Here is a 13,022-nt window from a genome sequence, read left to right on the forward strand (position 1 = left end):
TGCGGCTAGGAAGGTATGATCAAAACCGTGCATCGAGAAATATTATATAGTGTAAGTCTGAGGTTGAACGTTACTTTATGAAAGATGTTGAGGCATCTAGTGATATATTCCAGATATTAACTTGGTGGAAGGTGAATTATGGCAAGTTTCCAGTCCTTTCCCGAATAGCCAAGAATGTACTAGTCATTCCTATCACTATGGTTGCCTCTGAGTCAACGTTTAGCAACGGAGGTCATGTTTTGGATGCTATCGAAGTTCATTGTCTCTTACCACCGTCGAGGCCCTCGTTTGCACACATAACTTGTTAAGCTCAACGCCCATTGGAGTATATATTGCTGATGTCGAGAGTTATAGACTTGAATTAGGTAAATTTATGATTTTAAATGATTATTACATAATTTTAATAATTTTATTATTTAATTTATAATTTATATGATTTTGTAGACCTAGTTATGAACACCAAACTAATTGTGGATGACTTAGAGTCTAAGACCAACACACTGTGGAATGATTACCATCATGCAAAACTCGTCAGAGTTAGAGGTGGAGGTGAGCTCATAATATCACTTGGCTGATGGTTTAGAAGTCTATAGTTAAATGACTAAAGAAAAGATAGTGCATCTGATCAATAAAAGTTAAAACTTCATACAGGAAATATGGGAATCATTATTGAGTCATTGACTCAAATGTATGGACTGTCCAAGACTGATGCAGGACATTGTGGTTATTTCATATTTGAATGAAATCTATGACATTATTCAATATTTTGGTACTGTAAATTTAAATTTAAATTTATGGTTTGTCATTTGTAGTTTCATTTAGTTATTGTATTTAAATTTTAGCTTTTTAACTTATTTTTTTTTACAGTATTTTAGATTTTTCTAATTATTTTTTTACATTTATTAAGCAGAGGTTGATATTCGACTGATTGGAACTCATTTTCTCAGTAGGGCAACTGGGCCTGAAAAAGCCCATTTACTACTCCGATCGGAGCTCCAAGCTCCGAACTCCGATTGTAACGCCCGTCCTTGTGGTGGGACTTTTTCTAAAATATTTTTTATAAAAAGGACGACGGGAATTACCGTCATGTTCAAAACTTTTCCACTTGCATCCCCAGGGTGCGAGACTCTACGTTTATAAATAAAATGTGCTTTGATCATAAAAGAGGGTTACAGCGGAAAACATAAATCTCATAATAAAAAGGCCTCGTACGTTTAAAACTCGTGCCTAGACTTCCGTGCTCTTCCCCATGGGCCGTGTCCGTCCTGATCGTGCAGTTCCTGTGAGGGGGAGGGACATGCATAAAAACTAAAATGAGTCGAAGACTCGTAAGCATTACTTCATACGGTTAAAATATAACAACATAGGTTTTCATTCATGCATTCATCAATCGTACATACTATTACGTGCGTGCCTACGTGTCTTGTGTGCGTTCGTTTGAAAACGTCACTGGACGGGGCTTTTCTTTTAAAAGGCGTTCCTCTATTTAAAACGTGTCCCCCGTCACTGCCTTCATTTCTTCAAGAGTCGGTGTACGGGGTTTTACTTTAAAAAGGGCTTTCTCGCCGTAAAACGTTTCCCCCGTCAGTGCCTTCATTTCTTAAAGAGCCCGTGCTCTTGTGCTCTTGTGCATACATGTGCGTTCGTGCGTTCGTGCGTGCGTGCGTACATCCATTCTTTCTTATCACTTTCATAGGCCAGTACACACAATTACGCCCCGTGTGTTTGGGGTTAGCGGTCTTCCTTTGGACCCGGATTCCGCCCGTGGCCACGGGTTGGGAACCCCTTTTCATAGGGGGCAGCACTGGGTGCACTTCCAGCGCTACTTACCCGGCATTGCAATCTGCCCATTCATCGGTACCCTTTCGTTCATGTCATGTGGCCGTTACGTGTCTTCATACATTCATGCTTTCGTTTCTTTCTTTCTTTCTTTTCATTCGTTCGTTCATGTCAGCTCGAAGGAGCTGAAGCTTTCATTCGGTTCGTTCTTTCATTTAACAGTCATTTCTTTTCATGAGAAAACATTTCTTTTCGTGAGAAAATATCGTTTGGGGCGTAAGCCCGAAAATGGTCTTTCCGTTTTCTTTTTCAATTTCATTTCAGTTCTATCTTCTCTTTAACAAAGAACATACATGGGCTTAAGCGTCAGCTTCCGTGGCATCCTATAAGTGTCACCTTGAACGTCGTCAATCATGGCATCCGCGAGTATCACCTCGTGGTGCACATGAGAGCGTCGGTTCGTAGGATTCACAAAAGCATCTGCTTTCATGCCTTTCATGCATCTTCATCAGTTTATGGGTTTTTCTTAGAAAATACATACAATACATACAGCATATAGTCATCCATTCACATGCGTACAATTAATACATGAGGGTGCGTAAAAAGGGGCTGCCAATGAGGGGCCGTACATACTTATCCTTTTGAACATTTAGCATTTTCTTTCTTAAAACGTCTTTAGTCTTTTCGTGAGCATTTTAAAGGAAAAGCGTTTCTTGTATCTTTGATAACTCTAGAAGAGTATGAACGTAACACTTACCTGGACTCCATGCTACTTGCATGTCATTCAGTCCATTCACGTGCTTGTCAGATGGCAACCTACATGCATACACATAACCTTAGCATCATTCTCTATCTAATGCATAAGTAACTTAAACTATAAATAGAACTACGCTATACTTAGAACACTCTCCTTCTATCCCATGCACTTACGTGCCCTTCACTATGTTAGACCCTTCGGGGACCACTTATGGTCACCACAACTTCCAACTCAAAGTCTTGTCTCGAGTGCTCATCCACTAAAGTGAACCCCTTATTCACCTTAGGATTAAGACACTAGGACATTCGTCTTACTCTTCTTACAACCACATTCGACGCATGATTCCGACCGATAGAATCACACATCTCAATCCTAACGATGCATCCGTCACTATCTTCATGCATCTTGGCCCACACTAAATCCTCATTCCCATCCAGCAAGACACATGGCTCTAAGCCAACTCTGAGGCTTAGTACCGTGCAACTATGCTCATGACAGATTACCCATTACATATGGTGAATCCGTCCGGCACGTGTCTCTCACCATGTTACACAGGTACCTTACCCCTTTATCACCTAAGATCAACGTATATAATACGTTGATCACCTGTTCGTAGGGACAAGGGCCATATTCCGATACCAATCTTCTCTTGACCCGGCTAGCATGACACTTCACGCTACCCGTCCCTTTTGACAGTTCATCCCAACACTTAACACGACAAGACTCCATCTATAACTACGTTTCATGTCACGTTATATAGCCCAAGATTGCTCCAGTGCTACACTGTGACCTTGTCGTGTTACCTAGCATTCTACTTCATCACTCCTGACTCATTACGAGTACGGTTCCTCACGTACTCCCGTCACATCGTGACATCTCGTCACGTTCCCATTACGCCATTTCTACACTTTAACACTTCACCCATCATAAGTATGACTTCCAATAACCACGTCACTTCGTGACGTTGCCCAGTCATGCTTCCGCTGCGTACTCTTACACTTATTCCACTACTTCACCCATCACAAGCACGACTGTCATAGTCATGTCACTTCGTGACATTTCCCAGTCATGCTTCCGCTGCGCACTCTTATACTTGTTCTACTACTTTGCGCATACGCCTGGCCATAAGTCCATCACAGTGACACTTGTCACCTCAGACTACAGGCTACGCCATAGCTACTTCGGGACACTGTTTCACAGCTCCCGACACTATCCATCACGTTCCACGCCCATCAATCACATAACCATCCTTATTTCTACGACACGCCACACGGAGTGTCGCTGCCACGTGGAGTACACTCCACGTATACTCCTTTCATACACAACACATCACCATTATGGCATACCTACCATATGGTACATCACTCCATCACAGGGAATACGTTCCACTCGTACTCCCTTTACATAAGCTCCATCACCACTATGGCCTACACGCCATATGGTGCATCCCCAATCATATGGAGTACATTCCACATGCACTCCATCCATACACACCATATCACCACTATGGCATACCCGCCATATGGTACATCATTACATCACATGGAGTACACTCCTCGTATACTCCCTTCATACACATTATGACACATCACCATTATGGCGTCCTGCCATATGGTGAATCACCCATCATATGGAGTACATTTCACATGTACTCCATCCATACACACCATATCACCACTATGGCATACCTGCCATATGGTGCATCCCTCGATCACATGGAGTACACTCCTCGTATACTCCCATCATACACACTACGACACATCACCATTATGGCATCCTTGCCATATGGTGTATCACTCCACCACATAGAGTACATTCTATATGTATTCTCCACATACATACCACATCACCAATATGGCATACACGCCATATGGTGCATCGTCCACCACATAGAGTACATTCTATATGTACTCCTCTTACACGCATTACGCCACTGAGTACACTCCACTTGTACTCATCTCGTTCCACCATATGCCAGGAGGGTACATTTTACATATACTCTCCTTGTCTCACATTACGCCACACATAAAGTACACACAGCGTGTACTATTCCCATCCTATGTGCTACATCACCATTATGGCATATCCGCCACATGGTGCATTACTCCACCACATAGAGTACACTCCACGTATACTCCTCACATATGCTATACCCCACACAGAGTACACCCATCGTGTACTCCCTTCATACATACTACGGCATGTCACCATTATGGCGTACCCGCCATATGGTGCATCTCACCATCACATGGAGTACATTCCATTTGTACTCCCTACATATACAACACGCCACATGCACACAGAAGTACACTCAGTGTGCACTGTATCCATTCCACATACACCATGCCACCATTACAGCACATATTTCCCAATCACACTACACAGCACACTTCCCAATTACGCCCAACACATCACAGTACACTACACGGCACACTGCACCTCCATCCAATACAGATAAGCCCAACACTTCACTACACAGAATGCCCAACACTTCATTACAATGCCACAACACCACAAATACTAACAGCACAGTCCACAACCTAGTCAACTAGTCAATATCCAACATAATTAATAAGGGATAGAGGGTTATACCATCGACGGGATAACCCGTGCGTTGCTTGCGATCGTCATAGCCGATGATGTCGGAAGAGTCGTACGTGGCGGCTAACTCACGTACGGTGACTGTTTAGGCGTTTGGATAGCTAGGTGTGGTCTTGGAAAGGCTCATGATAGCCTTGTGATGATGGTAAAGAGCATAACATGGCGGATCTAGCCATGTACAGTGGCGGTCAATCACACGCAGTGACTGTCCATCACGTGCAGTGATTACCCATCACATAAAGTGATGGTTTAGACCTAGGGCTTGGCTAAAGGAGGTGTGGTGAATCTCGTGGTGGCGTCGAGGTGGCGCCACGGTGGCTCACGGTGGCAGATCTGGCCATTCCATGGAGGAGAAGCCGTGGGAGAGTGAGAGAGAGTGTGCTCTCGTGGGTGGCAGATCGGGGCCAATGGAGGTCGGGTTGGCTTGGTGGCGGCCTGAGGAGGCTGGACATGGCGGTCATCAGCCATGGGTGGCGGTGCACGGTGGTGCACGGCGTGCAACCCGTGCGTGCGTGAGTGAGGAGCCGTGAGGTGGAGGGAGAGCTTCTGGCCATGGGTCACATGGAGGAGCTCGGGGAAAGGGAGAGGAGGTCCATGGTGGCCATGGGTGGTCGTGGGTGGCCGCGTACGGCGGCGCACAGTGGGAAATGGGCTAGAGACCCATTTCGGGTACTTGCCGTGGAAGGAGGGGGAGGACTGCTTCATAGGGGCTGGCTTCGGTGGAGGATGATGGCCGGTGGGAGAGGAGCTCGCCGTGGGAGCGGTGGAGCCATTGGGCGGCGCACGGCGGCGCTACGCGCACAAGCCCGTTCGGGCTGTGCACCCGAAATGGAGAAAGGGAGAGCGTGAGGGGGAGGGTCGGCATGGATGGACTCGCCGGCGTGAGGAGCAGCTGATGGTGTCGGCGGTGTGGCCTGGCGACGCACGGCGGCGCCGGGCTGAGGCCTTAAGCCGTTCGGCGTGAGGTGATCTACGTACTGCGTACGCCGAAGGAGAGAGGGAGGAGAGAGAGGGTTACGGGGAAATGAGAGGGAAAAGAGAGGGGTCTGGGTATTTAACCCAGTCCTTTCGTCTGGGGGTCTACACGACGATCTAACGACGAATAATTAAAACACTGATTTGAAGATGCGTAAAACATTAACTTAATTAAAAGCACTTAGAGGAATTAGGGTAGATATTATTTTAAACTAACTTTAGTTTATAAAATAATATTCTTCATCATTAATAAAATGATGAAGTCTCACTTAACATATTTAAAAGGGTTAAACCATTTAATTAATAAAAGTTCTCAACATAATTTAAATCCCATAATATCTTAAATAATTGAAATCATTTTAATAATAATATTAAAATGATTTCCGGCAATTATAATATTTTTGGAGCTCTTCAATAATATTATGATTGTCGTATTTAAGATCAAATCTTAATTCAACAATGATGGAAATACTCCTTATAAATATTTCCAGCATATTTAAAACACTGGACGTGCCCTAGAAGTCACACGATATCTTTCGAGACACGCATAATGTGACTCGCAGTCAGTAGTGAGAAAGGCAGATGATCACATAATCTCTGCCTTTAGGGTTTGCTTACGTCATTAAGACGAAACATACGTTAGAAAGAGAGAAGCGTACGTAAGAAGAAGGAACTGGGTATTACACCGATCGGAGTTGAACTCCAAATCCAATCGAAGTTAGAGTCGGATGGAGTTTTGACCTCCGACCCCAGTTGGAGTCGGAGGTCGAAGGAATGCATTCCAACTCCGATGGAGTCGGAGCCCACCCCTAGACAATGTAGAGCATAAGGTTACTGAGGAGATGAATGTGGATCTGACAAAGCCTTGCACTTCTGATGAAGTTGCTGCTGCTTTACAACAAATGCATCCAACAAAGGCACCTGGACCAGATGGTATGTCACCAATTTTCTACTAGAAGTTTTGGCATGTGATTGGCAACTCAGTGACCTCAATTGTTCTCCAGACTTTAAATTCAGGTGAGTTGCCTAAGGATCTCAATCATACAATGATTAGTTTCATTCCTAAAAAGAAATGTTGTGAAGTGGTTGTTGATTATCGTCCTATTAATCTTTGTAATGTGATTTATAAGTTGGTGGCCAAAGTGATTGCAAATAGACTTAAAATGGTACTACCTTTAATTATTTCTGAATCTCAGTGTGCATTTGTGTTTGGAAGATTGATAACTGACAATGTGTTAGTGGCTTATGAACTTATGAATTATTTGAGGCATAAGAAGGATGGGAAAACATGGTATATGTCTTTAAAATTGGATATGAGTAAGGCATACGATAGAGTGGAATGAGGTTTTTGGAGAGGATTATGCTGTAACTTGGCTTTGCTCCCTATTTTGTCAGTTTAATTATGACATGTGTTAGGATTGTCTCTTTTTCAATCTTGGTCAATGGTGTACCTCATGGACCAATTGTTCCTAGTAGAGGCATAAGGCAAAGGAATCCATTATTCCCTTACCTTTTCCTTCTATGTACAGAGGGTTTAATTGGACTTTTGAGATCTGCTGAAAGGGTCCATAATGTTAAAGGGTTGCGAGTATGTAGAGGGGCTCCTATGGTTAATCATCTTCTTTTTGCGGATGATAACATAATTTTCTGTAAAGCTGATGTTACAACTACTAGAAATATTCAAGCTATATTGGATAAATATGAATTAGCTTCTAGTTAGAAAATCAATAAGGAAAAAACAACTATGGTCTTTTCAAAAAATGTGAATGAGGACAGTCAAAGAGAATTGTTGAGTTTATGGGGTGTTAGATCATGTCAACAATATGAAAAAGATCTAGGGTTGCCTAACCTTGTAAGAGCATTGACAATAGCCTAGCCAAATGTCAATGCAAGTCTTAATTTTAGCTATATATGTGAAAAAGTCTCTACATTGGACTAGCTAAAAGCTCAACACTTGAGCTACGATAAACTTGGCTTCTCTCCAAACTTGACGAGTTACTGTTCACCCTTGAAATGTATATTTTATTATTTCATCTACCTCCCCTCTCTTTCCTTCGTTCTCTCTCTTTTTTCATCCCTTTTTTCTTGTTTTTCCTTTCTTCATTCTGAAACGTGCGAAACACAAGAGATAGAGACCTACGTCTTCTTCGATCGTCCATGCCCTCTTCTCTTCGTCGATCGTCCACTCCCTCATCTTCCAGCCCAAATGGTAATCTCTCTTCCTCGCTCCTCTCTCCCTCTTCTCTGTGTAGGCTTTCCTCTCCCTCTTCTCTTTCTATTTTCTCCCATTTCCTCTTCACAGAGTGATTGAATCACCATGTGTTTTGCTTTGCAAGGATCATTCATTTGTTGAACCCCTTTCCTTGCCAGTGAATCTTCGTACAGAAGGTTGCCCATTTCCTCCACAAATCTGTCACAAGAAAATCGCGATTTGGGTATTTTTTACAAATTGATTTGCGATTTGGATTTTGTCGTGTTTTTTGCTTTACATGGGTTTTGATGAACACTCTTTTTCGATTTACATGAGTTTCGATTTACACTTTGCTTTGATGTGAAATTTATTCTTTTATTGAGTTGGGTTTTCTTTTATTGATTGCATTTTACCCACCAGAGCTTGGGGAGGCAATTTGTTTGGAAGGGCAGTTTTAAAACAGTAGTTGGATGGTGCAAATAACAACAAGTATTTGCAGGAAGATTTTAATTTCTTGGAAAATTGGGTTTCTAGTACCATCGATTTCTTTGTTTTGTTTGTAGGAAGATTTTTTTATTCTGGTACTATCGGTTTCTTCTGGCTCTTCGGAATGGTTTCTATTTTCTTTTGGGATTGTGAAGAAACGGTAGTTTTTAAGTGTGGTTGTTGGATGTGATTTGGAATCTAGGAGCTCGAGTTTCTTCTGGCTTTTCAATTTAATTTCTGTGAATGTTAAATTTGTATCACATTGATGTATTTTTTTGAGTTTATTTGATGCTTATCAACGGAGGAATGTTAAGTGGGGGATGCTGAATAAGGAGGTTGGCTACCCAGGGAGAGGATAAGAGAAGAAACGATTTTTTTTTTTAGGGGAGGGGGTTCTGTATGAGTGAGGGATTTAAGTGAGGGATTTTTTTTTTGAGACTTGTTGGTCATTTTCTGAGATGAAGTAAATCTAATATGAGCAATGTTTGTTTCTTCATATGGTTGACATAAGATTTGGTTATGCTCATTTATCACAATATAGTTTTACAATGCTCATCAGGTTATTCTAATTGACTCTTCAACAACATGTCAGCTCTTACTTTTTTTTTATTTTTCACTTTAATTTTTCCTTTCTCATTCACGAGATCTAGCAGGAAGTGCCTCAAAACTAGGATAGGAAGAATTTTTTTTTTTTTTGCTCGTCCCTTTAACATGTGCACGATGGCCTGCATCTACCTTTCACTAGTATAGAGAAAGGGAATACTATTTTGTTGGGAATTAGTAAAAAAATCAATCATGAAAATTTAATAATGTGGTTCACCTTGAGATAAGGGAATTGACTTTGTTGGATTTGTTCTAATTGTGAATGATTGGTGTCTGTTTGGTGTATAATATGCTGCCAACCATTAAACAATACCTCAAACTCAAACTGGAGATGACCGTGAACTAAGAATGTGATAGACCTAGAACTGGAGACAATGAATCAAACGCTGGGAGATGGTGGATCAGAGGCTGCAAGTGGTTGTTTGATGTAGTTTAGTGGTGGATCAAGTGTCTTATTGTATTATAGTGTACCTCTTATTTGTTTCTTGAGAGTTGTTTCTTCACCTAAAGTCCATTTCTTTTTTTTCATCAGGTCATTAAAAAATAACTTTCTATCTAGATCAACAGTTACTAGTTTGATGAACTTGTAAGCATATTTTCTTTTATTTCAAATAGTTGTATCTTCATCTTACTTTCTATTTTAATGGTTGTGACCAAATGTTGTGGTGCAGAGATTTGTCAAGCAACAACTTAAGTGGTTGTTTGCCTCCCTAGTTGGAAAATTTGTCATCTCTTACCAAATTGTGAGTGATTACTTAAAAATACGTACATTATTTCTTGTACATCTACAATACATCATAATTCCAATAATTGTATACACTTAATGCAGGCACTTACAAAACAATCAACTTTCTGGTTCACTTGATTTTTTATAGGATCTTCCCCTTCAGGATATGTACCTTTCTTTCTTAGTCTAATTTAAAAAAAAAAAAAAAAACATAATATTGCTTCTTGGAAATTTACTATTCTAGGATTTGGTCTTGTATCATAAGTTGCCATGAGGAAATATGTGCTGCCTTCTGCAACTCATAATTGTTTCTTACTTTTTGTATAGGAACATTATGACATCCATCATCTTTACAGTTTGTGAGGTAGATTAACATTATATTCAAATGGTTAAGGAAATCTAAGCAGTTTATTGATTGAATTGAACCTCTTAATTTGTGTTTTCTGCTACGAAGCTTAGTAGCGAATGCATAATGGACTTGCCAATCGATAGCCAGGTTTGTTGGTTTCAAGAATTGTTGTATACATTTTTTTTCGTCAAATGTTATTAAGATATATGAAGTGTATTTGTATAATATAAAAAAAAATTTGTCAAATATTATTAAAATATATAATATAATATTATTATTTTGATTTTAAGATGGCTAGTCTAATTGGACACACCTAGTCAAAAGTTGATACTATAGTCAAAAGTTAAGATTCTAGCCAAATTTTGGACTTAGCAATGACTAGGCCATTGCCAATGCTATAAGTAGATCAAAATCAATGACATTTGCTAGAATTAAAAATAGAGTATGGTCCAAGTTACTGAGTTGGAAAGAGAAGCTTCTTTCACAAAGTGGGAGATAAGTGATTATAAAAGCTGTAGCTTTATCCATACCAACTTATGCTATGAGTTGCTTTAAAATTCTAGTGGGCCTCTATAAGGATTTGGAGAGAATGATGGCTAGATTCTGGTGGGGGCAGAAAAGTAATGAGAAAAAGTTGTATTGGATGAGCTGGAGTCGATTGTGTCATTCTAAGTATAGATGAGGTATGAGATTTAAGGACTTGCATTTCTTTAATATGACTTTATTGGCTAAGCAAGGATGAAGGATTTTACAAAATGATGGGTCCTTATTACAAAGAACTTTTAAAGCAAGGTACTTTTCAAAAGGGAAATTTTTTCAATCTAAGCTAGGGCCAAATCCTTCTTATGCATGGAGAGGGATATGAGAGGCTAAAAAATGGTTGTTGGCAGGTTGTAGATGGAGAGTAGGAACAGTGGAGAATATAAATATATGGAGGGATGCGTGGATTCCATGATATAACAATCTAGAGAAGGAATTGGAAAGAATGGATGATTTTTCTATAGAAGAAACATTGGACATTCTTATTAATTAAGATACAAGAGCAAGGAAGGAGGATCAAGTTAGAGATCTCTTCAATCCAATAGTTGCTGCTAACATCCTCAAAATAAGATTGTCAACTACTCAATATGTGGATAAGTGTATATGGATTAAGGAAAAAAAATGGAAACTTCAGTGTTAAAAGTGCATATTGACTGATACATGACCAAAATGGTAGCAATAGTTGGGAAAGTTCAACATTTATAGAGGAGAAGAGAATGTGAAAAATGATTTGGCAGATGCAGGTTCTAAGGAGGATCAAAACTTTTGCATGGAGAGTTTGTAAAAATATTTTGCCAACACTTAGAAATCTAAGAAAGAATAAGGTGGAAGTGGAAACTAGTTGCTGTTTTTGCAAGTCTACTCTGGAAGATGTTCAACATGCTTTACTATTTTGTCCTTCTGTGAGTGAGGTTTGGAAGAAGATTGTGCCAATAATGCAATAGTTAAACTCAGATATGGATTTTATTGATGTCATTAGATTTGTTATGGCCCGAGGTACTAACTCCGATTTCACATTGTTCTTTCTAATAAGTTGGAGTTTGTGGTTCAGGCGAAACAAAATGCAAATGGAAAAGACTTTGATTGGACTAATTCAGGCTATCAAACATGCACTATCTTTGCACAAAGCTTTTAATGATGTAAGGAATTCTTCATCTCATGTGGCTGGAAGAATATGTCGTTGGCAGCCACCTCCAAGTGGTTTTTTCAAGTTAAATTTTGAAGGGGCAGTATTTTCTGATGTGAGGAAAGTTGGAGTGGGTATGGTACTTCGAGATGACAGAGGTAGAGTGGTGATGGCTACGAGCAAGTTGGAAGATGAGGTTGAGGATGCTGCCACCATTGAACTGCTTGCTTTATTAAGAGGCTTGCAACTATGTATTCCTCTTGGTTTTCAAAAACTTATTATAGAGAGTGATTGCCTGCTCATGATTCAAGAATTGCAAGCTGATCAAGACTCTTACTTAGCAAACTGAAATTTGATTAAGGACTTAGCTTGATGCAACATTTTCAAGAGAGACATATAAAACATGTTAATCGTATGGGAAATGAGGTAGCACATAGACTAGCTCGTTATGCTTGGAATGTTGTTGATATTCATATGTGGTGGGAGAATGTTCCTACTTTTGTTGATTATGCTATTTGGTTTGGTCAAAGGTTCTTTTATGGACAGTCGTGTGAAGCAATCAGGATGCAGTCGCGTGTTGCCTTGTCAAAATTTAAAATAAATTAAAAAAAAACCAAAATCGAAGAAAAGAAACTAAACGCGCACAGTTCATCGAGAAAGAACACTGACATCCTTCGTCCAAAGCCTTTGTTTAGAGCATTTTTCAGCATTTTTGTAACAGTTGAAGATTTGTTGTTTGAGGAAGAAACAAGTTTCTCATTTTAGATTTCGGATGCTAATATGTGTGAACTGCCACTTGATATCTAACTATATTTTATCTCGCTTTGCTAGTTTCACTGGCATTCATGCTCTCATTTTTTCCCTTCAGATGAGATTTCCATGGTAATG

Source organism: Juglans regia, chromosome 13, assembly GCF_001411555.2.
Source record: "Juglans regia cultivar Chandler chromosome 13, Walnut 2.0, whole genome shotgun sequence".
Taxonomy (NCBI): Eukaryota; Viridiplantae; Streptophyta; class Magnoliopsida; order Fagales; family Juglandaceae; genus Juglans; species Juglans regia.